Raw genomic sequence first — 8,641 nt, forward strand, 5'->3', positions numbered from 1 at the left:
GCACATAATAGTTAACAAAAGCCCTATCCAATGTTAAAAATGGTTTTTCAAAATAATATTGCTATTTCATCAAATTTCATAAAATGGACAAGTACCAAGAAATATTTAACCTCTCTATTTTTTCCATCTAAACGTAAAAATAATCATTTTGCGTTTAATAACTTGACAAACTTTTTCAATGTAAAAAAAAAAAAATAATAATAACAGTTTTTCCGTTAAATAACTTTATCAACAAAATACAAAACGTACGTTAGTTAAGCATTCTTTGCGTAAAATATCTTTAAAACAAAAGTAAATAAAAAAAATCTTTTTCGTATCTAAATAACTTGGCAAAAAAAAAAAAAAAATATCCAGAAAAAATCCGTTCAATTTCTGATCGTGCATCTTCGGTAATGTTCGCCAGTTTCTTAAGTCTCCCATGGAACTTAGAATTGACGATCTAAGTATCAAAAAATTTCAAGGTAGCTAATCAGAATTTGTACCAAAATATTTTGGTTATATTGAAGTTTTTAACTTTGACATGACTGCCATTGAAACAAGGTTATTTTGATCATAGTTTTATAATTAGTTCAGTAATTTAATGACAGAAAACACGGTAATAAGAAATACCAAATTGCCGATGGGTTCCCATTAAACAATCACCTTTCAAAAGTTGATTTTTTTAGGAGTATTTGAGTCTGTTTTGTACAAATATCACATTTAAAATTGTTGTTGACGTGTTTATGTTATAAACTTTTATTATTCAATGTATTATCTGTTTTCAGTGGTCGTCATTTTAGTTTTCACTTAAGAGACTCGCCAAATAATGCTCATGCGCAAAAGAAAATCGAAAATTAGTGTTTTGCGAAAAAAAAACAATAAAAAATAAACAAACAAACGCGAAAATCAAATTGCTTTTTGGTACTAGTGCAGAGAGTGATCCGGACGTAAATAATAAAAAAAAAAAAAAATTAAAAAGCCGTTCTTAACATGGGGAGGGGAGGGGGTTTTGTACCTATTCTATACTTCAACCTTACAGTTGAATAAAAAAAACATAAAACTTTAATTAAACTTGGAAATACGATTTAAAAAATAGCGCGGATCACTCTCTGCACTATCACCTGCCTGTTTTTTAATTAACAACGAAAGAATAAAAGTAGAAAGTTTGGGAACGGACATAATATAATTTTTATTAACGAAAAAAATAATGAATAACGAATACTAGTACCACTGATTTGTATGAAAGTTGTACATAATTTTTATACGATTACTGAGTTTAATGAAAAGGGAGTATGGTTAGGGTTAGTTAACCCTACTTTATTTTCATTAAGCTCGACAGTTGTATTAACATTTGTGTGTACAACTTCCATGCGATTTAGTATGGTATTCATTGCTTATATATATATATATATATATATATATATATATATATATATATATATATATATAAATAATGATCAAACATAAAATCTTAATGATAGAATTGAAAAATGGGGTTTGTATTACTGTACACATAGATTCGAAAAAGTCGTCAAAAAACAAATATATAACAAATAAATGTTATCAGAGGCAAAATAAGTTACTTTTCTGCACAACTGGATATATTTGTGTTTTTATTCAATGTAACATATTTATTCAGCTCGAAAAACATACAGTGTTTACCGATGTATTCGAAAATTCAAGATGGCGTCTCACACCCTCTTTAACACCGTAAGTATGGAAAAAGGTGTTATAAATAAAAAAAAAACTATACAAAATTCTATTAAAAATTCGCCGAATATATGTCAACCTATGTCACGGTAACATATATTGAGCGAGTTTTTAACAGTATTTTATCCGGTTTTTTATTTATAACATCTTATCCCACACTTACCGTGTTAAAGAGAGAATAAGACGCCATCTTGAATGTTCCAATACATCGGTAAACACTGTATGGTTTTCGAGCTGAATAAATATGTTACATTGAATAAAAGCACAAAAAATATATCCAGTTTGGCAGAAAAGTAACTTATCTTGCCTTTGATAACATTTATTTGTTATATATTTGTTTTTTGACAACTTTTTCGAATCTATGTGTACAGTAATACAAACCCGAAAAATGTTTACAAAAAATTAAATACTGAAAGAATGTTCGGTAAAAGTGATTTTTTGTTTCATATATTTGGTTTATATCGCTTGCGGTAAAAAAAAAAAAAAAAAAAAAAAAAAAAATGCCCATTTTTTAAACTTTTTTTTTTTTTTACACAGTGGTCACCACTTATCAAGGCCCGGAAGTCACTCAGGGATAAGGGTTATTGCAAGTACATTACGTTAGTGTGGAGATTTGATGAAGTGTTTACTTCAGGGGGCGGTTCATTAGGAATTTGTTAACGTTGGACTTGAACACATCCAAGTTGTAGTCAGGTGGGAAGCAGGCAGACGGAACAAAGTTCCACAGGCGTGCAGTTCTAAGAAAGAAGCTTTGTTCATGGAATTCACGTTTTGATTTAGGCACAGATAAAGAGTGGGGGAAATTTTTCACAGTGGATTCAGCTAGACGGGTGTTTTTCGTGAAAGATTGGCGAGGGGGGACCAGAGATTGGAGTTCAGACGAGCACCTGCCATGGAAATAACGATAAAACAAGGATAGGCTCGCAACGTCTCTTCTGTGGGAGAGAGGTTGCAGGGTAGAGAAAAGGGCATCCCCCACTAAGCCACGAAGTCTATTTTGTACTCTGTCAAGGCAGGATAGGCTGTTTTTAGCAGCTCCTGCCCAGATATGGCAGCAGTACTCCATCCTTGGACGTACTTGGCTTTTATATAGATAGAGAATTGCATCAGTAGTGAGATATCTTCTGGAGCGGTAGAAGGATCCCACCATCTTTCCAGCGACCTTGGCAACAGACTTGATGTACGTGTTCCATTTCAGATCAGGAGTAAAGGTCAAACCCAGAAGCTTGTCAAAACACGGGGCCTCTCCCAGACGAGAGCCATCCATCCCAATTGATGCCAGATCGGGATCAGAGTTTTTTTTTTATTGTCCATTAGAGAATATATTGAATGATAGAAGGTTATAACATAAAAAACTGTGATATTCGTCCAAAACAGACTCGAATAAACCTTAGAAAGAAGAGAGTTTAATTGCTACACATGTAACGACGCATGTGAGAGAATCATCAGCAGCAAAACGATGCTAGCGAGAATATTAGCAGCAGTAGCTGTTAAAGCACGTATGCAAATTAGCAAGTATGCGCGAGCTCGCATCAAGAAAAAAGAGAAAATACACCAGGTGGTGAAGAAGAGAAAAAGTTGCGGCCGAAGATGGACATGTAAATACGGGAGCGAGAAAGCGCTGGTTAGCGTCAGCATTAGATAGCGAAAATGGAGATTTTTAAAAAGCACATGTGTGTGCGAAAAGTATTTGAAAAGAAAATGAAATGTGTCGTTTTGGAAGAACCACGATGTCGGATTTTTATTTGTTTCTTTCTACGACGTTACACATAGGAAATTTGGCAATAAAACTCGTTTTTACGGGGTTTTTTTATCATTGAATTATAACTTGAACAAAATTGTTATAAAACTATAACTTATTTGGTTAAGATAATGTTTAAATTGTAGATATCTTAAACTTGAAAAGTTCAAGATGACCACTGTTTATTATAATGATTATATAGTTTTTAATGAATAAAAATCAGTTATATTGAATGTGTGAACCTATCCACGGCGGCCGAATGTGTTGTAAATGTGACGTCACCAGTTTGAGGCCATTGTTATTTTAAAATAAGCTTCCGCGTTTACTAAGGTTAGCGAATAGTAATTTGTTTTATATTTTAATAAATAACTAGAAACAATTTGCTTTCAAAATTTCTAAAACAAAGTAATCAAAAAAGATCGTTTATATTAATCTGAAATAATTTACCAAAGTTTATTAAGGCTGGCAGATAGTATTTATTTTCTGATTTTCCATTTTTTTTTTTTTTAATGGATATAAATTTTTATTATTATATCTTTGTATTTCAATGTTTTATTGTGTAAATAAAATTAGCTTTTTTATAATTGATTTGAAATGTAACATTTTTTCTGGTACTTATGATGAAACAATAACATTTAGAAAGCAATTCTTAACATGATAGGAGGGTGTTTCGTAACTGCTCTGTACTTCTACCTAACAATGTTTACCTGATTTCCAGTTTAACATTTTCCTTTTAAAAGACGGCTTTTAAAAGTTTTCGGGTATGCTGAAAACGAATATCGCATTTAATTTTTCGCAAATAAGTAGTTTATCGGACATTAAGCAATGCTATTTATTATGTTATTGCTGGTGGTCATCTTGGTACGCGCAAGTACGCGCATAATTTCTCAAGGTTGCGTTTACACGCAACAGCGCATGCTCGTGCGCACTAAGATGGCCATCAGCAATAATATAAGAATGACATTGTTTAATATCCGAAAAACTACTAATTTGCGGAAATTTAACTGCGATATTCGTTTTCAGCATACCCGAAAATCTTTAAAAGTCGTCTTTTCAAAGGAAAATGTTAAGGTTGGAACCAGGTCAGAATTCACCGAAAGAAACAAAAAAAAAAAAGATTTTTTTTCTTTTTTTTTTTTTACAAGGTAGTCCCCACTTATCAAGGCCCGGAAGCCACTCGGGGATAAGGGTTATTGCGTGTACAGTAATCAATGGGATAGTATCGTGATAATCGTTAGTATTGGAGATTTGATAAAGTGTCTTACTTAAGGGGGCGGTTCATCAGGAATTTGTTTATTTAGACTTGAAGACATCAAGGTTGTAGTCAGGTGGAAAACAGTAACAGAAGATATAGTAAAACTCGAACTTTAATTGAAAATACGATTTTAAAAATAGCGCGGTGACATATGTTCATAAGCACACGTTTCTTTTAGATAACAAATTTACAATTTAAACAAATTGTTTCTTTTTTTTTCACATTATTTTAGTATTTATTCAGATTATGACCAAAGTTCTGGTAAATTCGTGCCGGCAACTTCCGGTATGATTACGGAAGCAACCGGAAGATGCTGACGACGCAAATACTTCCAGAGATGATATATTCAAAACGTGGCGTAGTAATCAAACGGGGCATAAGAAAATTGGTGGTGGTGGGGTAAATGTTTCTAAATGTAAAGCAAAAAGTTAGCATAAGTTTAATTGCATGAAAGAAAAAAGTTTTTCTTTCAGTCATTCTGCACATTCACAATTTATTTTCTTTACAAGGAAGTCGAGGATAAGGGTTAAGTAGTGCACCGTGTTTACCGAGACAACAGTCTAAGTGATTGTTAGTGCTAAAAGTAGAGTAGAAATTGACTTTTCAAGGGGATAGCTCAACAAAAAATTTTTTACATCGAACTTGAAGACAACCATGTTGTAATCAGTTAGAAAGCAGGCCAGCGGAACAGAGTTCCACGAGAGCGCAGTTTTAGGAAATAAGCTTTGTTCATGAAATTTGCGTTTAGATTTAGGCACAGATTCGAGTGGGGAAAATTGTTGATAGTGGTTATAGCTAGACGAGTATCCCCTTTTTTTCTATTTTTTTTTTCTTTTTTTTTTTGCAAATTAACACCAATTTCAATGTGGTGGCGTCTCATTGGCCTTACATTCGGACTCTCTGAAGATTCAATATGACCTAAGAAAATCTTGATCACACCCCCTTCGCCATGGCGTGCTCAGTTTGTCATTTATTTCGCTTTTTTTATTGGGAAAATAAAATATTCTGCATTTAGATGCGGTATAAACGGATTTCCTTAGGGAACAAAAAAATGCCCTTCCTTAACACTAACTAAAGTCAGAGATAGTAATACGAAAATAATTTAAAATATACTCGCTCTGGAGATAAAAATCCACTTGGTTAAAACGTTTCAACTCATTAATGGTCATCTTTAATATGCGTGCAGCAATCGCCCCCCCCTAAAAAGCAATAGATTACCAAATTGATGCTATAACCCTAAAAAAAAAAAAATAAAAAAAAACTCATTTTAGTTTGATAAAATAAATAGCTTAGATAGATTGATTTTATTTGCTTGAAAACAAAACTACGTTAACAATTCAAAAATCCATGTCGCCATGTTTCTAGATACAAATAACAATTTGGCACTTTTCCAGAATTTGCCCGCTCAGATGAAAAACAAAAATAAAGACAAATCTGTATGCTCTACGTACCCGTGACAAAAGATATCGTACTCCAAAAATCATGTAAATTGATCAAGTAGTTTTATTTTTAAATAGGAAAATCAAATTTTATGGCAAAACTACGAGAGGCAATCTCGCGACGTTATCTTGAAAGCAATCTGAAGGAAGAAAAAAAAATAACTTCGAATAATTCCAACTTGCGAGATTTTAACAAGTAGTTCTTAAGATGGGGAGGTGGAGCATTAGAAATAAAAACTAAAATTTGCTTAAAATCTTACTTGCTCAATTTAAATTTACGTGATTTTTGGTGTACGTTATACGTGCACCTCCAAAAAGAATCTCATCGCCCCGAAAAAAAAACAAAAAACAAAAAAACAAAAACCAATTCTCCATACAGGATGCAGATTTTTCTTGTTTATAAATATAGGGAGAATTCTAGACAAGGGCCCGGTAAATGTGCGCTGCTTGTCCAACCGAATACCTACCTTAAAAATGTTTACATTTTAAGGATACATAGGTGTAATCGGGCCTGCTACGAACGAATACCGCCTTTAAATTTATCGTCGACAAGTAGTTTTTATTTTAGTATTAACGCATTTAGTGTGCAATGTTATTTTCTAGTATTTCGAATTGTCTGTCATGTTCGTTAATGAAAGGAAGTTGTTCATGGAACATGCGCAAACACGTTTGAGTTTTGCAGCAGACGACAAGGGCACTACTTTTACTGAATACTTGTAATTGAAGAAAGTCTCCCTCAAAAAGAATTCAACCAGCTTGCCCTTAATATTTTTTTTTAAATAAAGAAGACTTACCTGCAAAGAGTCACTTTTTAGGGGTATTACCTCCAACCCCAGCATGTTAAGAACGGCTTTCGGAATAAATAACCTCCCCATGTTAAGAACGGCTTTCGGAATAAACACCCTTTGTAGTGGGACAACCAGGCCACATTAACCGCATTTTTTCGTTTCTTTCCATATCCAGAAAGATCTTTTTCTTTCCGTTCGCACATATGCACAACCTGCAGTTTCTCGTAGCTGCTAAAGCTAAAACAATACTGTTTTAGCTGCCAAGCAAACCAACTACAGGAAAACATGGGATAATGAATTTTGTTGTATCTTTCGAACTAGTTATCAGCGATAAATTTAATGGCGATAGTCGTTCGTAACGGGCCGGATTACCCCCGTATATCCTTAAAAGTCAACATTCTAAATGTAGGTCTTCGGTTGGACAAGCAGCGCACATTTAACAATAAATAAGTCGATTTTATTTGCTTGAAAATAGAGTATATTTATGTTTGCAATACTTAAAATCATGTCTAGGCGAAGGTGGATTTGGAGACTAATGCGAATTGCTTTAAATTCATTTCGTGATATATAATATGTAATGTGTATTTTTATGTATTCATAATTTGTTTGTTAATAATGATATAGGAAGCAACTGACTGAGAAGCAATTTAACTAAATCTTCCTAATTAATGAATTTGGCGATTTCTCCGAGACACTGATTCTCTTACAAAAAGGAGATTAAATCTAAAATTATTGAAATTTTACTAAAATATTTTTTTAACGTTTATGTACTTTAAAAAAAAAAAGGTGTCGTTCTACAATATAATCTACGTTTTAAATAAATACATTTTTACATTGACGTATTCACTTACCTGCGGCAAAATTAATTTGATGTTCGACGGCCATTTTGAATAGACAAAGTACGCATGCGCATTTGAATTTTACTTATAGTACGACCGGAAATTAATATGCACGATGATCGTATAAAATAAATAAATGTGTAAATAATTTTTTTTTTCAAATTTATTTTAAAAAGTTAATTAAAAATAAATAAAAGAAAAATTAATTAAATAAGAAAAATTTATAGATTAATATATATATATATATATATATATATATATATATATATATATTAAAAATACATAAGATCGACAGATTTATAGCGGCACACAGCCAAAATCCAGGCATCTTAACAGTTATATCAGAATTAAATTTCAATATCAAACTCTTTCTATGACAACACAACCCATACTTCACGAGCGCCATTAACGCATTCACTTCCGGTCCAGGATTAAAACACTAACTGAATTCTGATTCGCTAAAATTCAACCCGATAATAAATTAACAAATAAAAGAAATTCTATTTTGAAAAAGAGAGTATATTCTCGAAATATTAAAGCCATCTACCATCTCGGTTAAACCAAACAGTAAGTTCGTATTTACTGTCTTGTATTGAGATTATTTTGGAAAATCAATAGATATACAAATATAAAAATAACAAAACAAATAAGACCTTTTTTCGTTTGTCCATTTTTGCTCATACGTCATACCAATACAACAGCCACTTCCCTGCATTGCTTATAGCCTTCTTATACTCCTTCATATCCCAAAAATGTGTCATTAAAAAATTGTCATTAAAAATTTGTCTGGAATCGCTATCATCTACCACTTATTAAAAATCTTTATCGTTTTATATGAGTTAAAAATAGGTCCTTGACAATCAGTGAAATAGACTTAGCCATTTTGACAA

General features: G+C 32.3%; 1 long non-coding RNA gene across 1 annotated transcript in view; it reads right to left on the minus strand.

The window, feature by feature from the left end:
- Positions 1–7,808, minus strand: part of LOC145278313 (uncharacterized) — a 203,019-nt gene extending 195,211 nt beyond the window's left edge. Inside the window, exon 1 of the long non-coding RNA XR_013868354.1 lies at positions 7,764–7,808. This is a non-coding gene — a long non-coding RNA (uncharacterized LOC145278313). The remainder of the gene's footprint in view (positions 1–7,763) is intronic.
- Positions 7,809–8,641: the final 833 nt, after the last annotated feature.

Source organism: Euprymna scolopes, chromosome 6, assembly GCF_053919585.1.
Source record: "Euprymna scolopes isolate OS-2025 chromosome 6, ASM5391958v1, whole genome shotgun sequence".
Taxonomy (NCBI): Eukaryota; Metazoa; Mollusca; class Cephalopoda; order Sepiida; family Sepiolidae; genus Euprymna; species Euprymna scolopes.